A 27,429-nucleotide genomic window follows, 5' to 3' on the forward strand; every position below is an offset into this window, starting at 1 on the left:
ATGAAATGAAACGTGCTGTGGAAAAAGTTCTGTTAAACCTCTCTATTACACTAACCTTCACATCACTGGCCATAATGAATTGTTCGATATTCTCACATTTGAGAAAATTTTGGAAGGTCCTGTTAAGAAATTCTTTTCTGTCATCAGTTTGTAGCATTTTAGGAGTACGACCCTCTTGAAATATATTTCGGAAATCACTTGTCACGACACCTCCAGACTTTTCAGTGGCACGGCCCAGGCATATTTAGACAACATGTCTATACGTGATGAGATGTACAGAAACCATCGTTGAACTCACTGTAGTCTCTCATGTTCACCAAGTCGGCCTGCCACTGCCAGTCCATTTCAGGTACCAGCGTCCTGTTTCTCTTAAAGCTCACACGTGCTGGCTTGTGTAGCGTATAAGCCAGCTGGCCGGACAACCAGTCTGATACCCGGCCGCGGCTGGCGCTCACACCCCGGGAAGTCGCGGCCCTCAACAGACTCCCCACGCTGCCGTAACTTAGTTGGCAAGACCTGGGTTCGAGCCTATACAGTGAGGCACGAAGTAGGGTGGGAGCGGCAAGTGCACAAGCCCTAGAACCTGATTCCGTTACAATAACAAAAGGACAGAATTAAATGGGGTTAATTTTGAAATCGCAAATATGAGATACCATAGCGCGTTTTTTTTCCACTTCCTGGCGGAAACGGGCTTCCGTAGTTTTGTGTATTCTTGATGCATCACAAGGAGGTACAAATGCAGCCATTCAAAGTGCGCGGTACAGACACATACCGGAAGTAATAGGCTACGGCGTCGCGCATCGTGACGCATGATGATGCGGGGTACCGCGGTATGTGATTGGTTGACCGACAGGGGCACTCGTGGTCCGTTGGTCTGTCGTAGAAAGACTTACAGTACAGTAAACGTCTTTACTGTGCCCGTTGTAGATATTGAATTTTACCACTGAATGGAAATCTTAGTAGCTGAGCATAAAAAGAATAGGAGCATACTGTAACGTGTGTGAAGGCCATAAACGATATTAATTTTGGAACATAAACATACAGTATATGGCTGGTCTTGGTACTTTAAAGTAAAAAATACACACCAGTATTCCATTTCTCCCTAAACATTTTAAGCATCGAAGTCTTTAACTAAAGAGATACCAGAGTCAACAAGCATACTTTTAGAATTTGATTAATAGGGAATATAATATGTAATCGCGTATCGAAAGAATTTAATAGCGATATGATTATATTCGTGTACTGCGACAGGGCTGTGTAGGGCTGTTTCGCCTCTCTCTTCTGCAACTTCCCTTGTAGCCTACTGGTCTACGTGCCTGACTACCAACTCACGGGTTGTGTGTTCAAATCCAGCTGGGGCTGGACATTTCTTTTAACAAACATTTCTTCAAAAAGAGAATAGTGATATTATGGACAATCAATTGACTTTTATATTTCAAAATATCACAACATGATCGATTTTAAGTCATTTTTGATTACAATGAATAGTCACCTTCTTCCCTTCTGACAACGGTCCCTGCTTCTGCTTCCTGCTTCTATTGTGTGTGTGTGTGCGCAATAGAATACATTTTTATAGAGAAATGGAGGCTGGACAGTATGCGTTACAATATAAACATTTATATTGATTTAAATCGTGTTTTGATTTAAATCGCAAACGCGTGTTTAATTATATGTGTTTTTTAATCATAATCAGGCTAATGCAACATAAATTGATACAGTATCTTTGTCTTCTAAGTATCTTAATAAACTTTCAGCATAGCTTTCTACCCGTTTAGATTTATATTTCTTGGGATTTTGGGATCAAACGTGGAAGGATTAGATTGTAAATGTTTTTATTTTTCAAATACGTTTTAGAAAAGTGTAATCTATACCTGCCCAGACTGTACGCCTTCCTATACGCCTTCCTTCCTTTCATTCCTGTAATGCTCTTCCCCGCGCACCCCAGCCGGGCGCTCTTCGGCCTCTGCCCGGGACGAATGTATATTTTGATATTTCCACCCGGCGCGGCACCGAGGGAGCGTCTGCATTTATAACTTAGTTTTTAAAATTAGTCAAGCAATATGAAGCATCTCCTTTTACTTTTAAGTCCCTTAAATACATTGAGCACAGCTTTCTCACCACTTAAGATCGCTTTTTGATACCATCCTTACACAAAGCAGAAACTTTCCGATGACATACAGTACAAGTGGAAAGATTACAGATTTTAATAGTCTTTAATTTTGTTACGTTATACATTTTAGGAACGTTTCATCTAAACAAACACCACAAAACTATTCTCGATTGTATTTCTGAATGTTATGTTACACCTACAGTAGTTCACTGCTTTAAATACATCGAATTAAGAAAGTTATGTGTAGCACTTTAGATCTTTTTTTCTGAACCAGGGAAAATCTGATCATGTTTCGCTATAACAATAATAAAAAAACTTTACATATCACCTTTAAAAGTGGCATCTCAAAGCAATAAAGTAGATGGAAAAACAGTTAAAAGGGACAAAAGTAAATACCAGACAAACGCAAACGCGTTTTTAATAAAATGCTTTTATTCATTCAGCAGAGAGTGAGAGGGACATCCAGCAGAGAGAGAGACACACACACACACCGGTTTTCATTGACAAAAAGTAATTGTTTTTTTTACATGTTTTGTTTGTGGACAGACTGTCCTTTTTTACAATCTAATAAAAATGTTTATATTGTAACGCATACTGTCCAGCCTCCATTTCTCTATAAAAATTTACTCTATTACACACACACACAATAGAAGCAGGAAGCAGAAGCAGGGACCGTTGTCAGAAGGGAAGAAGGTGACTATTCATTATCAAAAATGACTTAGAATCGATCATGTTGTGATATTTTGAAATAAAAAAGTCAATTGATTGTCCATACTATCGCTATTCTACTTTTTCGAAGAAATGTTTGTTAAAAGAGAAGTCCAGCACCAGCTGGATTTGAACACACAACCTGTGAGATGATAATCGGGCACGTAGACCAGTGGGCTACAAGGGAAGTCACATGAAGAGAGAGGCGAAACAGCCCTACACAGCCCTGTCGCAGTACACGAATATAATCATATCGTTATTCAATTTTTTAGATATGCGATTCCATATTATATTAGCAGAAAAGCTTAAAACTACCACTTTTTAACATGCTATTTCACATGCTAGTTAAATACTTCGATGCTTAAAATTGTTAGGGAGAAATGGAATACCCGTGTGTATTTTTCCTTTAAAGTACCTATTCCTGGAATCTGACTGGCTGACACCCTTCTGAAGTGATTCCATAAAATCTGGTATATGGAAAAGAAAGCGTTGATACATAAAAGTATCTTTTAATACAGTCTTTGCTGTGCTCTTGAGGATCCTTGTGATATTTCGAGCTCTAGTTGAATGATAAGTGTCGCATTTTAAATCATTTTCGTAGTTAGAAATTATGAAACGCCCTGTTAAAAGCAAGGAAGTTTTTATGCCCGTTGAAGTAAAACAAAATGCCTGACAAAGTATGGCTTGGACAGATTCCAAGTGCTTGTACAAATGTGCTAAAGAAATTATACTTTGAGTATACAGCTTGTCCAAAGTCATCCATTATTAATACTATTAGTAATATCTTTGGTAAAGGCTTTGATGCATAAATATTTCTGATAAAGGTAGGTTGTGTACTTTTGTCCAACTGAGCAATCTTGCTTTCATAAAATATACCAACATTTTAATGACTGATGATTAACATGCTGTAATACACAGTTCAAAATTAAAAGCTTAAATGCTGTAAATGAGAGGTTAAGCTCCCCCCGGCGGTTTTACAAGGTGACGCGGATAGTTTCCGGCATGGCATCAAATGACGTGATTAATCGCGTGATACTGCGTGACACCGCGACACGCCCACCGGGGTATGCCGCGGAATACCCCACCCATTTTGAATGGCTGCACCTGTACTCTTCTCTTTACCGCACGTATGGAGTTTGGGTCTGATCGAGCTCGTTACTCGTCACTCACGCAATCTACTACTTTCATCCAATACAGCCCTTTATTTGGCTTTAAACTCCACCTGTTACCCCTCACACTCAAAGTTTCAGAAAAAGGGTTTTAATTTAAGCTTTGCCCAGCAGTGTTTGAGCAGACAGAAGAAATAGAAGCACCATTCGCGCCAGTTTAGCATAGTAACCACTAACTCCAATAATCCACTAATTATAATTATAATAATTATTATTATAAAAGCAAAAGAATCCCAGCTTCTGCATAAAAAAAAAAACAAAAAAAAACAAAAAAAAAAACTATTGATATAGTGCGTCTCCAACACTGGCTGGAGACTCTGTGTGTCCGGGCTCAGCGGTTATATAGGACAGGACTCGGCGAGCTGCAGGTGAAACTCATTGCTCTGCGCTCCCCGTGGGGAATGCGCGTCTCCTCCCTCCAGACTCGTCACACCGCCTTCTACAGCGGGAAAAAAAAAAAAAACTCCCCTTTACTGTCTTAATACATCCCTCTTAAATCCCAGGAACACAGAAACTCCGGGGCGTTTCTGTGAGTCAGTACTGGGTTTCTCTGTTCGAGGTTACAAGCGGAAACAATAAAAGCGCTGAAAGCAGGAAGTTATTTCTGCTCGTAGGCATAAACGTGTAAAAATACATTTTGTGATTCCTAAAACCTAATAACATCCATGTAGGTCTCCCTTTTGTTCCCAATGCACATAACTGAATATAAACCAGTCAAGTTCAGGTACTTTTCTGATGTACAGTATCTGAATAGTTCTGGCGCTGCTGTTACAACAAAGATACTTACGAACTACTTTTTTCATACGAGCTCTTGCCGTTTTAAAATTGAATATTTTTTAATTTCGCTAAATCACACGAAACACCAACAACACTCATCGTAAGCATCTGACCAATCACATTCCTGAATTTTAAAAGTATTTAGTATTTATTTTTAACTTGTTTTATTTTAAAAAAATTGTATACACCTGTTTTACATATTCTTGCCATTTTTGGCATATTGTAAGTGGATTGTAACTTCAAATTGATAATTCCTGATCTTTATAACTGTGTATCATTTCTTTTTACCTTGTTTTAATATGTTTTAATTATTTTTGCATTTTATAGAACTTTTTTTAATATATTGAGCATTTTAGCATAATTTTAAAATAGGACTATCAATGCTCCTGACTTCTAAAACCTGTATTTATTCTGACATTTTTCTCTCCAACTGCAGATGAGGAGGGATGCATTTGATTTTAAATTGGTTGATTTTAGGGGAAAATGTACATTAATTTCTTTGTATGTATCATCAGTGGGAAACTTGGCATTTTGGGATGAATTGCAATCTTTACTGCAAGACTGATATAGAAATGACGGGAGATTTAAATGACACATTTGATAAATCAGACAGGCACAGTACAACATCTAAAATGTCAGAACCCTCTAAAGTGCTGAAATATTTAAGGCACATTCATAATCTACGAGATGTTTGGTGGTTACTGTGTCCTGCTACCCTTTCATCTTTTTTAGTGTGCATGAATCTGTCCCACTTCTTTTACTAGTTTTTAAGGAAGATTCTGAAATATCTGATTATGAGATCAAGAGAAGAAAAATGATGACAATTAGTAGGAAGAAAGATACAGTGTATTGACAATGTAATATGCTTTAAAGGATTAAAAGGAAAATAAATACTTTATCTACTTAAACTAATTCAACTGAGCTCCTCTAAACACTATGGCCTGAAGAATTGCCAAAGCACAATGTATCACTTTGGGTGACACTAAGGGAAGAGGAACACAACACTCAACACAACACAACCACAAACCACTTATTTTCAACAGCAAAAATATGCTTGAAAATATTTGACAAAAAAAAGAAACCTTACACGCATGGAAACCAATATTTATCTGCTAGGGTAGAATGCAGCAGAGAACAGTAGGGCAGAAGGTTAGTGTAACTATAGTGCATCACAGAGGCCGGTCTCTTCCCCTCATTATGCAGGCTGACTTGTTCACAGTGAATTGCCCTCCAGTGATAGTCAGCTGCAAAAACTGACATCAGACATGATGTTAATACTCTGACAGCACTTTGGCTGATTTGGTTAATGTGTTTTCCTATGAAACAGGAGATCTTGAGTTCAAATCCCAGTCGTGCCTTTCTTCCTGTCTTGTCTTATAGAATGTATCACTATGGATGATCACGTGTGGCTTGATTTTGTTAAATGCAAGTTTTCATTTTCTTTGTAGAACAACTTGCTTTTCATGAAATTCATACAGCTTGCGAAAGATGAAACACAGATCTTGCTTATCAGTGCAAAACAAATATCACAGGCTGGCAAGAATAAAGTCTTTTTTTTTACCAAAAACTTGCAAATGGAGAAAAGGGATGCACGTGAGTCTCTGGGAGCTGTTAATTGAAAGGTTAGTGGTTTGAGCCCATTTCTCATTATTCTACTTAATTGGATTTCTTAGTAAAACCTTAACCCACTTGATATTTGCAGGAAATGCAGTTGTTTTGTGCGTCGAACTACAACAAGTAAACAATTGAGTACGTTAGTCATTATCACTGGGAATGACCAGTCATGGCCAACATTCAGGGGAATCGTATTCAGCCATGGATTTTGTCCTTCAAATGGCTGGCGGGAGAATTCATTTATACTCTCGTTGCACCCTTAGTTAAAATATTTAAAATTACAACACAGATTTGTTCGAGAACTTGAAAAGCAAAAAAGACAGTTGGACAGCATGATTATGTTAGGACTGTACATTTGTATTTTAATACTTTTGTATATTTATCTTAATTTTAATATACATGTAACCATAAATGCTGTTCTATATATATATAAAGATTGTTGTATTTTATAATATTTTAGCGGAGGGCACAAGGGGGTCTATCATACCTTGCGAAACATCCAAGACAACTATAATAGAGGCTCATATTTTAATAAAATTTGCTTTAAAAGAAAACCAAAATTTGTATGATATCATCCCTCAATATTGACGTTCAGTTGAAGGATTTGAAGAAGCAACACCGATAGGTGAGTACATTGATTTTGGACCCATGTTTGCATCTGAATAATCTTTTCTCCTGGAAAGAATTAAAAACAGGTCTGTTTTGAGTCTCATGATGATGCTCTTCTGGATCTGAAAAAAACACGCAAAGTTGTTTCCGATGTATTTTTCAATTTTATCAGATTTTTTCAGGTGAATGCAGTCGATACATAGAAGTTTTTATATTATGACAGGACCTACACTTAGGGCTCAGTACCGATAACACTGCTGATATTGATGGAGTAGAAATAAGTGATGTATTGGCAGCTTTATCTGAGGCGAGAAGTCCTAGAACACCTACAAAAATGTTAGGATTCAGAGGAAGAAATATTTTTCTACCTCACCCAATCCTATTGCATTAACGAGGCTGAAGTTGGCTGCTTATTCGCCAGCTTCTTCTTCGCGTTTTTTGTTCCACCTTAAGTGCTGCTGCTGTGATGTTATGCCGCCTTTCGCCTGTAGATGCCTCTCTTTAGTCATTTTTAAAAATACTAATCCGAGTGGATTACTGCACATATCCTCAGTAAAGGGGAATATGTAAGTAATGATTATCCAAATTGCATTTTTGTATGAAACATATTTCAGAAAATCGAAAACCAATTTTCAAAACTCACAATAACACAAACTGGCATGTTAGACAACAAGTAAATAAGACTAAGGCAAAACGTCAATTCTCAAAGTCTCAAAATCTTGCATTTTGCAAGAAATGTTATTATAGCAGTTTACAATGGGACATTTAGAACATGACATATGAGAATATATGGTTAACGGAGGATGAGCAAAGGGTGATGACACTTTCTGCTTATTGCTATGACCCTCCCACCTGATTATAAAATCGTCTCACAATTCTGCCACTGAGGTGTGAGACAGTGTAACAGACTCTCAAAATCCTGAACTTCAGGAAATGTTGCCGTACTATTTTTAAAATATGACCCTCTGAATATGGCATGAGAGAATTCATAGGGAAAAGCTAATTGCTCTTTCTGTTGTATTGTGATGGCCCCTGTTTAGAAAAAAAACATCTCAGAATTCTGACACAAAGGTGTGAGACACAATGTAACAAATTATGAAAATCATGAAGTATAAGAAAATTTACTGTACCATTTTTTTAATATGACCCTCTGAACATGGCATGTGAGGATTTATAGTCAACAAAATAGCACCCCTTCTGCTGAATTACTTATTCCCTCCTTCCTCGTTACCAGAACATCTTAGTATTCCGACACTAAGGTAAGAGAGACAAAATCACTCATCACGAACATTTGTAATTACAAAACTTCACTGTTGCATTTCTGTGTTGTGACATTCTGAACATGGCATGTTAAAGTATATAGAAAACCTAGATCAGAACAGTTTAAATGTAATTCATAGTGATTTATATTTTTTTTAATTCTTTCTAAATGAAAAAATATGTTTTTCAGTGATTATGACACTTCGGTATTACATCAAATATGCTTCAATGCCAAAATAAATAATAATGGAAAAAATACCCACAGTGGACATTCATAGTTGCGATTATAGGAATGTTATATATCAGGTGAGTAGCTGTGTCAGCATGCGTAGGCTGCAAAGGAACAAGTAAAGGATTATTCCATGCTGAAAAGAGAAGAAAGGAAACATAACGTGTTGGCCGTAGAGCCTTCTTCAGGTGTGAGAAAGACAGGGCAGTAAGCAAAGATAATTTTCTTTATCTTTGCTTACTGCAGTTTATCTTTGATGACAACATCAAAGACATTAGGACGTTTTACGGCTAACAGCTCCACATCAACTTCCTTTTATAACTAACCTCATCAGATCCCTCAACTCCCAACTCTTCTAATTTCTCACTTCAGAGAAGGATAAAAACCTCGATCATCCTCTACAGAGAAAAACCATCAACACCCATACCACCTCCACCAATCCTAACCTCGTTTTTACTATACCCTCTGACCTTTCCCTTTCACCCCTTTGCATCCTTAGCTAACATATTTTAAAATTACAATAGACTGTATAGTATTTATGTTTACAATTAAGGTAAATATGTCAAAATATCAAAATCCAACTGCACAGTGCCATCTTAACAAGTTCTCAAACAAACCTGCATTGTTTTTTTAAAATATTTCAGCAGAGGATTCAACTGGAGTATAAATGAAGATTCAACGATAATATTTTTGGGGTGAATATGGTTTTCCGGGGAATTGCAATGTTGGGCATTATTGGACATTTCCCGGTGACCCTGACACGTGTTAAACACTCGCATTTCCTGCAAATATTAAAATGGTTATGGTTTCGCTGAGAAATCCAATCGACTGACGACAACGTTTACATCGCAAAAGAACCCCGTCCCTGGGTGGACTCGAACCACCAACCTTTCGGTTAACAGCCGAACGCGCTAACCGATTGCGCCACAGAGACTGACTGGTGTGGTATTTTCTCGAATCAGAAGTTTTCGGTTAAAAAAAAATCTCTTACCGTTTATTTTGCCAGATGGTAATATTTCTTCTGCACTGATAACCAAGAATTGAATTTCATTTTTCGCAAGCTGTGTGAATTTAATCAAAACAAGTTTTCCAGAAAGGAAATGAACACGTGCATTTAACGAAATCAAGCCCTTTGTGATTGCCCGAAATGATACGTTCTGTACTACAAGATAGGAAGAAAGACACAGCTGGGATTTGAATCTCGGTTCTTTTGTTTGATAGAAAAGCGCTTTAACCAACTAGGCTACGGTGACAGGGCAGCCATCACCGTTTACAGCCACTTGGACACACCACTCTGAGACATCTGCGTTCAGTAAGCGCTGAACCTGCGCTCAGAGCAAATTGCCTCTTTTACATAGCAGCCCCGACACTGAGAAACGAAGAGAACTGGCTTTTATCTGGCATTTTCATGTCCAATGCGTTTGACATCTCCCAAGGGCGATAGAGTTCTTTTGCGACACTATTTCTTCTTCTTTTTTATTTCTGTACGCTTTGATAAAAAAAAAAAAACGAGAAATCGTGCAAGGAAAAAAATTCTTTTTTTTTCATAGAGAAAACGTGCACCAGGAAATGTTGTGTTGAGAAGAAATTATTTAACATGATACGTGACCTAATTTATCAGAGCAATTGCTCAACCAGCAAGGTCTGGAGAGGTTGGAGAATCTGGTGGATGTGATAATTATACGGTGTTGTGGAAGAAAACAGTCTTTCTTTGAATTCTCAGTCAATCGGAATTTCAGTGCGAAACATAAACCCCTTGTCTGATTTAAAGAGATTATATTTTAAAACTCATAAAAAATCAGAAAACACATGTTTCTCACTTTGAAATTTTAGACGGAGATGTGCATTACTAGTAACGGCGCTGAGCACACTATGGGGGAATTCAGGTTATGTGAAATGCCAGCGGTTTAATAAACAACGCGTCTGATTTCGGATCATAAGATTGTAGCTTCGACTTCTACCTGGCTCGTGTAAATTTTATTCAAGCTCCTCAGTAATAGATGTATATTATGTAATGAACCGCACCTGAAAGCAAACGTTGGGTCTGTTTCCTTTGTTTTCCAGCATGAAATAGCACATCGTTACAAAAAGCACCCAATAGCGGGTTTTTTTTTTTCAAATTACATTTTCAGGCTTCAGACACTTTTTAATAAAACAAAAGTGTCCGGAAACTCATTAACTTTCAGGTTTGCTTGAACCTGTATTAAAAAAAAGTTATCTGAAACTTCCGTGATTCCATTATCTGATGTAGCTGTCTCTAAAGTTGGACGTGATGTTAAGCAGATGTGAACTGTGCCTTTTCTCTTAAAAAAAAGTTATTTTTTTCCTCTTCACTCCAATGCTGGAGACTGTAAGCCTGTGTGAGCTTCACACTGCGTGTTCTGTACTGCTCGATTTTGTTCAGATTATCTATGTGGTGTATATATAGATAGAACTCAACTGCATGGTGTGAATTCCGTGTTCAGGACCAGCAGAACCTGAAAAAGTAACAGCTGACCTCGACGTGATTTGAACACGCAGCCTTCTGATCTGGAATCAGACGCGCTACCGTTGCGCCACGAAGTAACGGCTGCCAGTGCCTTTGAATTCCCCAAAGGAGACAAATCAGCTTCACAAAAAAAAATCTCCTGTGAAGAGCGCAGCTCTTCCGAAGAGAGTCTCTTCTTCCCAGACCACATTTTATTCTTCCTGCGCAGCTCTTGTGCAGGTGTTGTTCTCAATTACAGATCCAGGAACACTGATTGTTTTTTCTATTTTTTTAAATTTAGTACCCCATGGTGCAACGGTAGCACGTCTGACTCTAAATCCCGAAGTTCATTTTCAAAGTATATCGGAGTCAACTGATACTGATCAGGTTCTGCTGCTACTGAACCCGCAGTCTTCACCTTAAAGTTCAATTCCCCAAGCCTTTTGACCTTATATGTCCATCCCGTCTCGTCAAAACTCGTATTTTCACAGGGTACCCTTCAGAAATCGCAGTATAGAATGAAAAAACTCCAGGAGATCTCGGCCGCTATTGGTGATTTTCCTTTTAAAATAAATGAATCTCTGGAAATTTTACGGAGTGTATCACTTTCACTGAGACCGAGAAGTGTTAAGCTGTATATGCGTCTTTGTGGTTCGGTTGTTAACCAAGAGGGTGGTGGTTTGAGCCCTTCCAGGGATGCTATGAGCCTTTTAATGTACACACCCTCCTCACTTCATTTCACCACGGCCGGTCTTGTATCGCTAACAAATACAGAGCCCGTAGGAGGCAGTAAGCTCGCATATATAGCTCACTGTTTATATAATGAAGAAGCAGAGGTTAGTTTCTCATCTGCGCGTTACAGAGCCTTACGCAACTCGTAGTGTACCAACAGCTAGGGTTTGATCCCTGCACGTGCTATTAGTTGAAAGGCCACTGTAAATAACGTATAAGAGATTTATAGATACTTTATTGATCCCGTGAGGGAAATTAATAAAGCTTATCCAGCTGGCTTTTATGTTTCACACTAAATTGCGATCTTGAAACCAAAATGAAATTGACATTTGTACTGTATGTTTTTTTATAATTACAAAGCAAACAGAGTATTCCCTTAATTCAAAGATCAGATATTGGCCAAAACAAGACAATCAGACGTGGGCAGACTTTGGAACAGGAGCCTCTGCTTCGTCGTTTATTGAGCTTTTGATCAATGTCTGAGTGAAAAAGATTCGCTATTTTAACTCTTTGATTAAAGTACACAAAAAGCACCTTCCTTCGAGCCGGAATCAAACCAGCGACCTAAGGATTCCCTACTGACTCCACTACAGTCCTCCGCTCTACCAACTGAGCTATCGAAGGGATGGCAAGCAATGCTCCCTGGCACATACTGCCCAATGTAGTGAAATGTTCCGGGTGATGTAAATCCCAGTTCGACATCAAGTTTCCAACTTGTTTCCTTAGTCTTGTTTACCTTGAATTTAAGCCACGAACCAGGATTCTACTGTATAAACTTCCGGGGATATTACAAAATGTTTGATGGGGCATCAATCATTCCAGGCGGAAATTGACTCCTTTTTGTTTCTCAAGGGATCATATTAAACATTTCATTAGTATCGAGAGGAGGATCACCATGAAACACAAAACAAACAGTTTCATTCTGTCTTTTTTAGAAAGTAGCGTTTGTGCTACCTTAATTATATTTTGATGGAAATATAGAAGTTGTAAATGTTAAAATTTATATTTGAATCGAAATGTGGTTTTGAGTTAAATATTAGCGGGATCATGTAATTAGTTTGTTTGTCATTACTATATATATTGCCATGTTACTAGAATTTGTAACTGAAGTTTACTAGTTGTGTTTTTATGATGATTAGCCATTTGTTGATTGTATATAATGTATAATTTGAACTACATATTTTTCTTAAACAAATCATTGGCTTTATTTACTAGTTTATACACCTAAAAAATATGTATTTGATGTATAATAGACCTTTAACTATATATGTATATTAGTCCTCTAAATGTATCCGTATAATAGAACTCCAACCATTTATGTATAATAAACATATAATCATAGATGTCTAATTGACGTATAACGATATACGTATATTAGAATTTCATTCTAGACCAGTTACGGAGCACATTTATACGTCTAAAGTATGCGTTTAATAGTTGTATATTCTACATCTTTTGTCCACTGGGATGTGCCGATTTTAATTGAACAAAGCTAGATACACATTTTCTAATGCAGCCTTCATTACAAGACAGTTTGTTTCTCGAAAGTGTGTTATGTAAAAAAGAGAAAAACGAAAATATATAGATGACAATCTTTCAAAGCTGAAGATTTTACTTTTGAAAAATTGACATTTTATGTATGCAGATGCATTCGCTGGTTTTAGAGCTTTGCTGTGCTTCCTGAATCATTTTCAGCGTTATAAACTGGGTGTAGAGGGAGCGATCTCTTTGTATAGCAGTTGACAGGCTGGAGATGTTCAGACTACTCTCGTTATTTCTCAAATGCTTACATCATTTTTCTTTCACACTAGGACGCGAGTGTGTACATGGGCTTGGTTTTCGTTTCACTGATTCTCATTGAAGATTTGGGAATTAACGACAAAAGATTCAGTTTGGCAGAAGGTTTGGTTCACAACGATCTTGAAGACACGCCCATGTAGAGCAGCGTGTGATGATTTGTACTATAAAAGACCAAGAGCTCAAAGTGACGTCTGCGTTTAGCGTTTAGACTTTTCCATCTTGGGCACACTTTTAGAAAGCAAAGATAGAGTAGTTGTGTTGAATCACACTAAGACATCTGTTAGCAGAGTGGCGCAGCGGAACCGTGCTGGGCCTGTAACACAGAGATCGACTGATTGAAACCATCCTTAGCTATGTACATTTTATGCACGATTGATAAGCACACCATCAGTTTAATGAAGTACATTAAAACTGATTTTTCTCTCGTGTGTGTGCAAGTTTCACACTTACAGTACTCTTTAATCTTTACCAATAGCAGATGCCCAAATGTATCTTTGGTTGTTCAGAGATCCTTGATAGTTCCCTTAACCCCAACTGCTCCAGGGGCGCCGTACAATGGCAGACCCTGCGCTCTGACCCCAAACATTAACATTAACATTAACAAATCCTTCAAATGAACATCCATATCAAAGCAATTATGTTTAATTTTATTACAATTAAGGTACATATACAAAATATCAACGCACATTTGTATAATGCTCATTTAATAATGATTGTCAAGGATTGTCAAGTTCTCCAACAAATCTGTGTTCTAATTTTAAAATATTTTTGCTAAGGATACAACGGGTGTATAAATGAATTCTCCTGACAGCCAGTTGAAGATAAAATTCCACATGTGAAAATGGTTTTCTTGGACATTGACAGGTACTTAATTGTTAACTTGTAGTTCCACATGAGTAAAATACATATTTCCTGCAAATTTCAAGAGGGCTTGCGAAGAAATCCCATCAAGTTTTAGCAGAGATTATGGTTACAGCGAAACAGTCTGAAGCTCATCCCTTAGTGGGTTTGAACCACCAGCCCTTCATTTACCAGCTCCACAGAGACACACTCCCGTTGCTTTTTGCCATTCACACATTTGTAGTTAAAGAATTATAAAATACTGACATTTTCCTGCCAGCCGGCAGTATTTCTTCTGCACTGACCATGAATAACCAATAACTTTATTTAATCTTTCGCAGTCTGTAATCCACAGAAAAGGAAGTGAATACTTGTATTAAGCTAAATTAAGATGAAGGAGATGCACTGCCATTGTTTTTCTCCACTTTTCGTTAAAAGGAGAAAAATCACTGACATTTTCTTGCGGTATTTCTTCTGTCCTGATTAGCAAGACTTATATTTTATCTTTCAGAAGTTGTATGAATTTCTTGAAGTTCAGAAACAACTTGTTCCACAAAGGAAATGAACACTTGTTTCAAAGTAAATCAAGACGTATGTCTCCCTCGCTGTGTGTGCTCTTATCTGTCCATCTCTCTACTTTTCTCTCACTCTGACAGTCTGTGCAGAGTTTCTGAAGGGGATGTAACACCACTTGGCAAAGAGAAAAATTATCAGAGGCAGAATAAAAAATCATTATTCTCTTCTTAGTCAGATTCACAGCTCAGAGACAATCGGACAGAAGCTCCATACTTCTTTTTATCCGTCAATCCAGAACCAGAGGACATTCAGACAATCAGTGCTGCTACATGAATAATATCAGACAGAACAGCCTGGATTCAGGTCACATCTCCCCATTTTCTCCTTCCTCACAGCCACTTAGAGACAGAGAAGAGCTCCTGGTTCTCCTCTCTGTGAACTGGGCTAAAGACTCACTGATCTGTCAGCTGTGGACTCTGTTCCAGGTCAGAAGCAAGAAGCTTCTATTAACTCTTTCCAGGACCTCCAGCCCTTCAGTATTACTTTCTTTACTGTATGTCAATCTCCAAACATGTTTTATAAATGTTTTCTAACACACGTGAGTGTGGAATTATCTTGTAATGTAATAAACACAAGTAGTGACACTCTGGTCAGTACACTGTATATTGATTATTAGTAGCCGATGGGCCAATGGCCGTGTCTACAGTAGTGACCAGTTGACCAGTCTGTAGCTCTCAGCAGTGGGACTAAGATCACACAGAAGAAGACCTGTCTGTGTGTGATTCCACACCAGCCCAGGGAATCACCAGCTCTCATATGTCTCTCACAGGTGTCTCACAGTCTTATAAATTTACAATTAGATGAATTATTGTAACAGTTATACATTTAATTTAAATAATCAGACTACCTATGGAACTGAGAGCAGGCTGGAAATAAAACCAGGATACACATTTTAACCTCCAGGATCAGGTTCCTGATCCTCCTGGCTTCTATACTCTGATGATTCGTTTAAAACATTTAAAAGCACTTATTACAGGGACTTGTACTCGTTCTCTACTGCTCCACACAGGTACGCCTTGTAACACATTCATCTGCGAAGTAAACTATTTTTTTTCCTGTTTAATGAATTTCATTCCTTGGTTTGTCGCTCTCCTTTTACAACTGTTATGATTCGCTTCTCTTCACAGCCTGGTGTGTTCTTTTTTGGGGGGGATGTTATATCTGTAAGAAAAGAACCCCGGGCTCCGGACAGGAGTCGCCTCCAGCGGAGACTCGCTCTGCTCTGTTAGAAAGAGCTCTGTGATGTCACAGACACCAGCCTGAGCACCTGGATCAGAGAGCAAGACCGCGGGAGGCGCAGGGTGCGCACGGAGGAGAGTTATTGATCACTTATCTATCGAAAACCAATTAATTCAATTGAAAAACCATAGAATAAACGATTAACTTCACCGATTGGTGAGTACTGGTTCTTTTTCTGTTTTTGATCCTGTTTTAAATATCTAGAAAACAGTCAATAAAGACTGTATCGATCAATTACCACAGTGCGTTTAGTGTAAAAAATGTTCAAACCGAAATTAAACAATGATTATTCTTATTATTATTTAGGTTACTGTATCCTAGAGCTAAAAAAATATATTCCAAGTTGATAAATGTATGTAAGTAACAGTTTACATGTATTTTTTCCCGTGTTTATAAATCATAAGTATGGTTACACGGGGACAGGCGCCACGTCACTGTGTGCGTCTAGGTGTATCGCGTTCATCACAAAGAGCGATGTAACGTCATGGGTAGCAACAAATACTAATACTAGTGTATTCATATTAATATTAATGAGAGTACAACTGGTTGTTTTAATGCTAGTGTTCATGTGAGTATTAATGATGATAGCGCTACTGATAGTTTTAGTTTTAATGTTCATATTCATGTAAATATTATTTATAATTATAGTGTTACTGTTAGAGAATTAACAGTAGTAGTATTAGTTTTAATACTAGTTATTCTAGCATTACTGTTATTCTCTTTGGGGGAATTAAAAGGACTTGTCATGAGTGACCTCGTGGTGCAACGGTAGCGCGTCTGACTACAGATCAGAAGGTTGCGTTCAAATCACATTGAGGTCAGCTGGTGTATTTGCAGGTGCCTGAAAATTAGAAAATTACACCACATAGGTAATCTGAATGAAATAACAGTGCAGTATAGAACACCCAGATAGGAGCTTATGCAGCAGATCATCTTGAACATGACAAGAGAAAAGGCACACTGCACATCTGTGAAACATCATGTCTGGCTTTAGAGACAGTGACAACAGAGAATGGAAGTTTCAGACTGCTTCTTTGTTACAGGTTCAAGCAAACCTGAAAGTTAGGGAGTGTTTGGTCACTTTTGTATGACAAAGTGTCTGAAGCCTGTCATTATAATTTGCCCTTTTTTAATTGTGGTTGAAATCCACTCCCATGTACCAAGACCTTACAGTATATTCATGTTTACTTAAATGACTAACTATTGGACTATTGGACATTAGTTGGTGTTTTTTTTTTTTGTAACGATTTGCTATTTCATGCAGGAAAGAAAGGAACCCAGACCCAACGTTTGCTTTCAGGTGCGGTTCATTTACATAACGGACATCTATTTCTGAGGAGCCTGATTTAAATCACACAACCCCGGTAGAAGTCGAATCGACAATCTTATAAACCGAAATCAGATGCGTTATCCATTAAACAACTAACCCGTCACGTAAATTAATTGCACCATGGTGAGTTCAGCGCCGCTACTAGTAATACCCCACCCCCATCTTCAATTTCTAAGTGAGAAACGTGTTTTCTACATTTTTATCAGTTTTAAAAAATCATCACTTTTTGATTGATTTAGAATTCCAAGAAAAAAGCGTTTTGTTCCACAACGGCGTGAAATGATCACGTCTTTCACTCTACTTCTCTCTTGTAGTAAAGCAGATCTTGCTAGGTGAGCATTTGCTCCGGTAAATTAGGTCACTTTTCATGTTAACTCACTTCTTCTAAACACAACATTTCCTGGTGCATGTTTTCTCCATGAAAAAAGACATTTTCCCTTACATGATTTCTCGTTTTGTTTCATCAAAGAGTACAGAAAAAAGAAAGAAAGGAAAAGTGTCGTAAATGAACTCTGTCGCCCTTGGGAGATGTCAAGCGCATTGGACATGAAAAGTGCCCAATAAAAGCCATTTCTCTTCATTTCTCTTACGGTCAGGGCTCCTGTTCCGTGTAAAGGAGGCAGCTTGCTCAGCCGGCAGACTCAGGGCTTCGAGAACGCAGATGGCTCAGAGCGGTGTGTCCAAGCGGCTATAAAAGAGGAGAATTCTGCCAGCACCGTAGCTGAGTCGGTTTAAGTACCTGTCTCATTAACAAGAGATCCTGGCTCCACATCCCAGCTGTGCCTTTCTTCCTGTCTTTTTGTGCAGAAACTACCATCTTGGACAACCACATAGGGCTTGATTTAGTTTAAAGCATGAATGCATTTCCTTTCTGCAACAACTTGTTTTTCAAGAAATTCATACAGCTTGTGAAAAATGAAATGTAATTCTTGGCTATCAGAGCAGAAGGAATATTGCCGACTGGCAAGAAAATGCAAGCAATGTTTATTTTTTGACTGTGAAGGTGCGAATGGAGAAAAGCCTCTCTCATCAGTCTCTGTGGCGCAATCAGCGAGTGCGTTCGACTGTTAACTGAAAGATTGGTGTTTCAAGCCCACCCAGGGACGATCTTCTTCTTATTATTGTCAATGTAAACACTGCCTCCGCTAAAGCCGAAACCTTAACCCTCTTTATATTTGCCGAAAATGCGAGTCTTTTGCCCGTGTCCAACAACAACACTTGAGACCGGGGAAGTCCAATAGTGATCAACACCGCAACTCCCCAGACAACCATATTCACCCATGGAAAAGTATCTTTGAAGGGCTGGCGGGAGATATCATTTACAGATGCAGCCATTCAAAATGCACGGGCGATACCGCATTATTTTGTGGTGCCCTTTACGCAGTCTACCGCGAGTTACCGTTAAATACCGCGAGTTACGGTAAATTCCCCTATAATACCGCAAGCAAAATAATAGTATCCGGAATTTCCGCAAGGTGGAGCTAATAAAGCTCAACCTCTCATGTTTGAGCTGTAGCCATTAAAGTCTTTAACGAAGTTATTACTAATAGTATTAATAATGAATGACCTTGGACAAGCTGTAAACTCAAAGTATTACCCTGGTCCTTATTATTGTTTTCATTGACCGTGTTTGTAAAAGTAACATTTCGCAATCACGCATTTGTTTCCAATCCAAAGTACAGTAATTTTTGAGAATCGATTCACCATGCCTTTCACATGCTCATAAAAGAGATTGATTTAGGAACATGAACATATTACCGTATGCTAACTGTACTGTATACAGTATGTATATGTATATTTAATGTCTTAAATGTGCCCGTTTAAGTATTGAATATTTATATGGAATTTTACCACTGAAGGGAAATCTTAGTAGCTGAGCATAAAAATAATAGGAGCATACTGTAACGGGTGTGAAGGGCATAAACGATATTAATTTTGGAACACAAACATACAGTATATGGATGGTCTTGGTACTTTAAAGAAAAAATACACACCAGTATTCCATTTCTCCCTAAACATTTTAAGCATCGAAGTCTTTAACGAGATACCGGAGTCAACAAGCATACTTTTAGAATTTGATTAAAAGGGAATATAATATGGAATCGCGTATCTAAAGAAATTAATAACGATATAATTATATTCATGTACCGCAACACAAGAATAGTACACGCTGTACATTGTTTGTTGATAATGTTTCTGTAGTGCTTTTTCAGCACCCTGCATGTGACCTTGCTGGTGGCGCAGGGGGCTAGGTTCCTAACTCCCATGTCACACGGTCTGTGATCGAACCCCATTGGAACTATGACTGTTTCTTTTAACAAAGATTTCTTTGAAAAAATGAAACGTTTCCCTTGGTCAGAGATTAAATAAAACCTCACTCACACCAAACAAATTTATATTTCTAAATATCACAACATGATCGAATTTAAGTCTTTTTAATACAATGAATAGCCACCTATGCGTTACAAAATAAACATTTATATTGATTTGAATCGTGTTTTGATTTAAATCGTAAACGCGTGTTTAAATATATCTGTTTAAAGGCGATATATAAAAGCGCTGATTCTTATGGAATGTGTTCCGCCAGGGATTCAAAAAAAATATTTTTTTTAATCGCGTATCTAATGAAAATAGCAGTATAACTTTGTTCATGCACAAACAGTGGCATGTTACATTATTAATTTGGGTGTCTCCTCTTGCCAGAAAGCTCTAAATTGCATTTTGAGTGCGGTTTTTGACTTTTTCTAAATTGCAACCCATAAATAAAGCTGATACAGTTTAGACTTACTGTATTTTAAACTGTATTACAGCAGCACATTGGACAATTTAAAAGTGGAATCGCAAAGCAAAGTAAATACCCAACACTGATTGTACCCATCTGTCAATCTAATAAAACACCTTGAATTGAATTGAATTGAGGGAGAGGGGGGGGAGGGCGAGCGAGATAACCAGGACGTAAGGCAAATAAGATACACTCCACAGACATTCACAACAGCGATATATCATAAAACGTTTGCACATGTAGTTAAGTTATTACTTGGTTTTCAAAGTGCAATGAAATACAATATTGTTGTTGTTGCTGTTCTTGTTGTTTTTATCCCGTAAAGCGTTTTGAGAAGCCACCTTTAAAGGTGAAATTTACTATAAAAGCGCTGATTCTTACAGAATGTGTTCCGCCGGGGATTCAAAATTTTTTTCAGCTAACAAGGCTCGCCAGCTAATGTGAATCGAAACCTGTCTTTCTAGCTTTTAAAGTCGTGCGATGTGTAAGCCACAATTCAAATAGAGAAAAAAGAGCTGACTGACAAGATTTAAGATGTGGCTGTCAATGTTGGATTAAAAAAAACACATTGCCCGAGGTTTGTTGCATTGCTTGAAAAATAACTTTATTTCGAGAGACTGGATAAGTAATTCAAGTGTTTTTTTTAACTTCCTGTAAAAACAACTAATAATTTAACTATATGTGCAAACGTTTTATGATAAGTCGCCGTTGTGAATGTCTGTGGACATGTGCTGGCTGGACAGGAGGCTCTACTGTACACAGAGAGGGGCGGGAGGAGGGGACAAGCCTCTTAGTGAGCCGAAAATCTCATCAAGAATCAGTTTCAGCAACAGGGCTGGGCGCATTGTTCCATTCTCCGCCCACTCTCGGTGTAAACAAGTCCCGCCTGGTCTCTGCTTGAAATGCACTTTCCTGCGTTTGCTTTGGTGTAACTGGCTTCCCCTGCATGGGCGAATTTGAAGAAGATCCTTAGTAAGTCATTGAAGAAAACCGAGAAGAGGTCGGAGTGGCCTCTGTCGTTCATCAACCATCCAGGCAGGCAGTACTCCTCCTATTCTGCCAGGACCCGGAATCGAACCGGGGTTGTTGCGGCCACAACACAAAATACTGACCACTATACGATCACAGCGAGTTACTGAGACAGACGCAGAGGGGTGGGAAGGATGTACTCTCTTCGTGTGACACTAGTCGGAAAAGTCCTGACGTTTTATTTCAACTGAGCCCTAGTATACATCGACCCTTCGACACTCTGAGTGCCAACTCTCTTGTGTGTTTTCTCCACCAAGCAGCTGGAGTGCAATGGCCGAGCCTCACCCTGGGTGAACCTCCTTCTTGATCAAGGTATCTCCCCTGCCAGGTAAGTATGAGTTGTACAAGCCCCTGCAAGCGGCTCGCACCCAAAGCACAAAGCGCGCAGCCTAGGCCAGCACCTTGTCCCGCACGCCGCCGCCTCCGGCTCTTACCCGCTCTCCAGAACCTGCTGCCTTCTGTGCTGTTCTCTCGGCACCGCTGCAGCGCACACAACTCTTGCAGCGCGGGGAGAAAGTTTCCACGCTCCGCCGCAGGGAAGGCTCGCTCCGTGCGCACATGTCCTTTCAATGCCAGTTAAACAAGTGCTCCGCATTAGCAGCGTCGGGGCTCCGGCGTGTCGCACCTCACCTCACCTCGCACAGCCCCCTCCTTGAATGTCTGGCGCTGGGCATGCCCCGCTCTCCTCCACCTTATCTTATTGCGTGTGACCACCAACAATGGCCACAATGCCGGGGAATGGCACCTGTAAAGTGTTAATTGGGGCACAGGAACAGCCCGTCTCGTCTCGGGGGCCGGCTTCAAAGACAATACAGCAAACACAGCGGGGCGGGGGAAGAAGAGGACACGACACATGCAGGTACATTCAGCTCCGGTGGGAACGAGTCATTTGTCGGCCTTTTCAAGTGCTGGGAGCCGAGTAATCCTTCGCTTGTATCGTTTCTCCCCGGTGACTAGATCTCACCCTGCGACTCTCGACTGGACTCACCCACGGCAGCCCAGCAGGTGTGAGCCTAGCCGGCACCCGGATGGGAGATTCCCCCCGGAAAAGCTCAGGTTGCTGCTGCTCCTGCAAGACGTGTGACTTGGACCAGTAGGGAGCGCTCACCCTGCGGTCTGTGTGGCTTTCTTATGCCCCAGCATCCTGATGGCGACACTCTGCTGCACAAACAGGCGCCGTCCTTCTGGGGAGGCTTAAAAGCGAGGTCCCGACCCTCCTTGGCCATTAAGAAATCCCAGGGCGTCTCTCAAAATGAGACGCCGCGGGTGTCACTCTGGTGTTAGTGTTCCCCTTTACCAATCAGTCGGGGTCTCCTCCTAATCCCCGTCTCATATGTAACAATCAATGACGAGGCCCCCCTGTCCCGCGATATTGCACTTGTCTCCTGGCCGCTGGCTGGCGCCGTGAGATTTAGCACTCGCGCAAGAGATCGGGGGCAGAGCGCGAACGCGGTCTCCCGCCCCCCACAAAGTGTGCGCTCCAGGTTCCCTCTCAGGGCTCTGCAACACAGCGGAAAGGCAGCGAGAAGGAGCCTCTTGCTCTGACGCCGCAAGGCCACAAGAGGGCGGAGGTGCCGCGCGCCCGGCCGACGTGTTGGACTGGTGCGCTTTATGTGCTGAAATAAACACGCGACAGCCCAGAAATGTTTTGAGTGCTGTGCATTGGAGGTTTTTGTCTTGTGAAGACTTGCCTTGTGCTCCTCCGAGCAGTTTGTTTGTTCTCCTCCAGTGCGGGACAAGTCAACACAAGGGAGCACATTCGCCAACATCCAGGTACACAATGCGATTTGGAAAGAAGCTCCTTTCCAAAGAGCTGCACACGAACGATTCTTCAGTCCCGCTCGGGGGGCGCGGAGACCCAGCCACACACAGCTTCAAGTAGCGAGTCAGGCGCCATGGCTTTCGCTTGCATCCACACCACCCGGAATGTTCCCGATCTCGTCTGATCTTGGAAGCTAAGCAGCGTTGGGCCTGGTTAGTACTTGGATGGGTGACTGCCTGGCAATACCAGGTGCTGCAAGCTTTTGCTCTCTCGGCCAGCAGGGGTCGCCATTGGTACCGTAGGTTTTGGGAGGAAAACCTGGAGGACGGAAAGGTGATCTATAGCCTCATCTCTAGAGATGTTTTGTTGCTATGGCATGTGTGTGACCCATATAAAAAAAAACCATTTGTAAAACGAATATCGAAGCTGCCTCTAAATCTGCAAATGAAGATGAGTCGATAAACCACTTGTTTTTCGTATAACTATACATATATTCATTTATTACTGATTTCATTCATTGAGCACGGATACAATAGAGGTACAGCCATTCACTGTTTGACATGTCTGCACTGGTACAGAACTTAGCAATCAGAAAACGGGTGAAACTGTCTTGAGAATTAGCATACAGTACCGAGGCTCCCATGACCAAATAAAGGCTAACCTCGATAATCAGCCTAAATAATGCAGACTACAGCAAAATGACTGACTTTGAAAAGGGAACGAATGTCCGGAAGGAGTAGCGTAACCAGCTTGAAATGCTTCTCCGGACATCTAACTAAAAGAAACCAGGAACCAGCAGTGGCATCGACTCCTTTCGAACTGGGATCCTATCGCAGCTCGTGGTGTCATAACTCTTCCGTATCTGATATTGGACCAAGCACATCAGGGGAGAGCGCGAACGCAGTCCCCCACTACCAGAAATTATGCAGTCGAGATTCCCACATTTGGGGAATTCGCAGGGGTCAGCACAGCCGGAGTGCAATGGCCGAGCCTCGCTCTGGGTGAACCTCCTTCTTGATCAAGGTATCTCCCCTGCCAGGTAAGTATGAGCTGTACAAGCCCCTGCAAGTGGCCTGCACCCACAGCACAAAGCGTGCAGCCTAGGCCAGCTCCTCGCCCCGCACACCACCGCCTCCTGCTGGGCCCACTCTTTCGCACACTCACACGCCACACTAACACTCAAAAGGGTGGGCAAAACGAGAAAACGAGCGCGCCGTTTCCTACACATCTGCAGTCGCCAATGCGCATTCGCAGCATGTCCCGGGACGCAATTCGGCCTCATTTGCATAACACCAGACCGGCAGATTGCTACGCAAGCTCGCGTCGTGCGCCTGCCACACACCGAACAAACACCGGAGCCTTTTCAGCAATTTCCAAAAAACGGGCCTGCTCGCCTGCCCACAAGGTTTGTCTCTTACCCGCTCTCCAGAGCCTGCTGCCTTCTGTGCTGTTCTCTCGGCACCGCTGCAGCGCACACAACTCCTGCAGCGCGGGGAGAAAGTTTCCACGCTCCGCCGCAGGGAAGGCTCGCTCCGTGCGCACACATCCTTTCAATGCCAGTTCAACAAGTGCTCCGCATTAGCAGCGTCGGGGCTCCGGCGTGTCGCACCTCACCTCACCTCGCACAGCCCCCTCCTTGAATGTCTGGCGCTGGGCATGCCCCGCTCTCCTCCACCTTATCTTATCGCATGTGACCACCGACAATGGCCACAATGCCGGGGAATGGCACCTGTAAAGTGTTAATTGGGGCACAGGAACAGCCTGTCTCATCTCGGGGGCCGGCTTCAAAGACAATACAGCAAACACAGCGGGGCGGGGGAAGTAGACGACACGACACATGTTGGTACATTCAGCTCCGGCGGGAACGAGTCATTTGTCGGCCTTTTCAAGTGCAGGTGTGAGCCTAGCCGGCACCCGGATGGGAGATTCCCCCCGGAAGAGCTCAGGTTGCTGCTGCTCCTACAAGAGGTGTTACTGGGACCAGTACGGAGCACTCACCCTGCGGTCCATGTGGCTTTCTTATGCCCCAGCATCCTGATGGTGACACTCTACTGCGCAAACAGGCGCCGTCCTTCGGGGGAGGCGGAAAACTGAGGTCCCGACCCTCCTTGTGTCAGTGTCTCAGGGAGAGGATGTGCACTGTGAGACTGACAGGGCTGTCTGGGAGAAGCTCCTCCTACAGGTCTAGGCACAGAAGAGCTTCACCAACAGAGTCACACAGCGAATGTGATAACTGCTACACTACGGAAACATGCAGGGGCTGCTGCTGGTGTCTTGCTTGCGTTTTGGGCTGAGAAAGAGAACGATGGGAACTCGTGCCCAGTGGCCAAGCGCTGAGCTTCGCCAAAGCTATTCAGCTGCTTCCAGTATTTATGTTGGAGTGCACTGATTGACCGCGCTCTCACACCAGAGCCCAGCATGCCTGTCATGGACGGAGCAGGAAAGGCGGCCCCACATTCTACAGCCCTCTCCACACAATCGACAAAATCGGGCTACTGAACTGGAGAAAATCTCCACTCCAGAAAGTGCAAATATCATCTTAGAGAGTATAAATCCTATTTCCGAAGGTCAACACTGTCTACCAGAGTCACCCCTCCCACCTCCTGCAGGTTTCCGAGCTGCAGCGATGATCAGTTCGGCTCACACGCGAGAGGTCCTCGGTTGAAAACATGCGCCCCCTCTTCTCGTACGTTTTGCACATGATCGAGTGGTTTAAATACGGCTCCTTCGTACACGGTGCTGATCTTTTGGAAAGCAGGAGGCAAAACTGACACGTTCTCATACAAGGAGCTGAAACCAGGCCACCTGGGTGAAGATCAGGTATCGTAACCGCTAGACCATATGGGAGCATACAGCCATGTTGTGAGTGCGTCATGTAAGCAAACTGTAATTGCTGCCTTCATGACCTGCTTGGTGGAGAAAACACACAAGAGAGTTGGCACTCAGAGTGTCGAAGGGTCGATGTATACTAGGGCTCAGTTGAAATGCAACGTCAGGACTTTTCCAACTAGTGTCACACGAAGAGAGTACATCCTTTCCCACCCCCCTGTTTCTGTCTCGGTAACTCGCTGTGATCATATAGTGGCCAGTATTTTGTGTTGTGGCCGCAACAACCCCGGTTTGATTCCGGGTCCTGGCAGAATAGGAGGAGTACTGCCTGACTGGATGGTTGATGAATGAGAGAGGCCACTCCGACCTCTTCTCGGGTTTCTTCAATGACTTACTAAGGATCTTCTTCACATTCGCCCATGCAGGGGAAGCCAGTTACACCAAAGCAAATGCAGGAAAGTGCATTTCAAGCAGAGACCAGGAGGGACTTGTTTACACCGAGAGTGGTCGGAGAATGGAACAATGCGCCCAGCCCTGTTGCTGGAGCCGATTCTTGATGAGACTTTTGGCTCACTAAGAGGCCCCCGCTGGATGCTAATCTTTCTGTTGTTCTCGCAGGTGCTGCGCTGCTTTTGAGCCGACAGAGCTCTTCCTGGTCTGTCGGCACAGCCCAATTGCAAATGATCGGCTCCGCGTACAGAAGTACGTGCGTTTGGTACAAGAGTGCATGAAGGCACCGGAAATACATTGGGAACAAATGACCGGTGGCTCAAGTCCTCTGTGAAGTACGGGAGCGTGCAAAAAGAGGCTGTTTTTTTCCACCTGGTCTCCCAACTGAGCTATTTCAGCGGTGCACACAGCCCACAGCCACCTGCTCCAGCCTTCCTGTGTTGCGGCATGAGCACACCAAGAGGAGCGGGAGAGTGTTGCAGGAACGTCACTCAGAAGGAAAGCCACCCAGCTGCGCCCTCTGAGCTCTGTCCAGCGCATCTTGCTCATGTGGACTCCTGCCTGCGACAGGCAGGAAACAATTAGCAAGAACAGAACAACACCCCACGGGTGTCTCATGACCACACCTTAGGTTGTGACACGTGCAGGTGTGAGGGGTTGCCAGGCCAGATTGGACCAGAACTTGGGCAGAGGGGGGGTGGGAAAGCAGACAAAGAGGTGACACTTCAAAGTCTGCACGATCACAGCTCTCCGACGCCCCAGGCTTCCGCTCGATAAGCTACTGGATACACCTGCCCCTCCTCACACAGACCGTGGAAAACCTCCGAGTGGCAGGGCACTCTCTTCCTCCCAGGAGCCCTTGGACACGACGCACAGACAGAGCGACGGGAGCCACCGCCTGCCACACGGCTCCAGGTAGGACTCCACTCCGCAGGAGCCGCAGAGCAGAGCAGAGCAGAGCGGAGCAGGGGAGATGGGGGCTGCTTAGACTCGAGCTGTTGTTGCTGCGGACGCTCTCTTTTCTTTTCTCGGGGTAAGAGTGAATGTTGAGTAGCCCTTAGAAATGAAGCAGAACAGTTCAACGGTACTGGTGTGTGTGTGCGCGCGCCCTGGTGAT

General features: G+C 41.9%; 4 non-coding genes and 2 pseudogenes across 4 annotated transcripts; 1 reads left to right on the forward strand and 5 right to left on the reverse strand.

Moving 5' to 3' along the window:
• The window catches only part of LOC138242338 (zinc finger protein 850-like), a 1,462,105-nt pseudogene that overhangs the window by 1,207,403 nt on the left and 227,273 nt on the right, over positions 1 to 27,429 (reverse strand).
• trnan-guu (transfer RNA asparagine (anticodon GUU)) lies at positions 9,337 to 9,410 on the reverse strand. The gene has a single exon. It is a non-coding gene; the product is annotated as a tRNA-Asn (tRNA).
• On the reverse strand, positions 10,970 to 11,041 carry trnaw-cca (transfer RNA tryptophan (anticodon CCA)). The gene has a single exon. It is a non-coding gene; the product is annotated as a tRNA-Trp (tRNA).
• On the reverse strand, positions 12,212 to 12,299 carry trnay-gua (transfer RNA tyrosine (anticodon GUA)). The gene is given in 2 exon segments: positions 12,212 to 12,247; positions 12,263 to 12,299. It is a non-coding gene; the product is annotated as a tRNA-Tyr (tRNA).
• On the forward strand, positions 23,176 to 23,294 carry LOC138218735 (5S ribosomal RNA; annotated as a pseudogene).
• Positions 23,917 to 24,080, reverse strand: LOC138243512 (U1 spliceosomal RNA). Its single transcript, XR_011192167.1, has one exon. It is a non-coding gene; the product is annotated as a U1 spliceosomal RNA (small nuclear RNA).

The sequence above is a fragment of the Lepisosteus oculatus genome, chromosome 14 (assembly GCF_040954835.1).
Source record: "Lepisosteus oculatus isolate fLepOcu1 chromosome 14, fLepOcu1.hap2, whole genome shotgun sequence".
Lineage (NCBI taxonomy): Eukaryota > Metazoa > Chordata > Actinopteri > Semionotiformes > Lepisosteidae > Lepisosteus > Lepisosteus oculatus.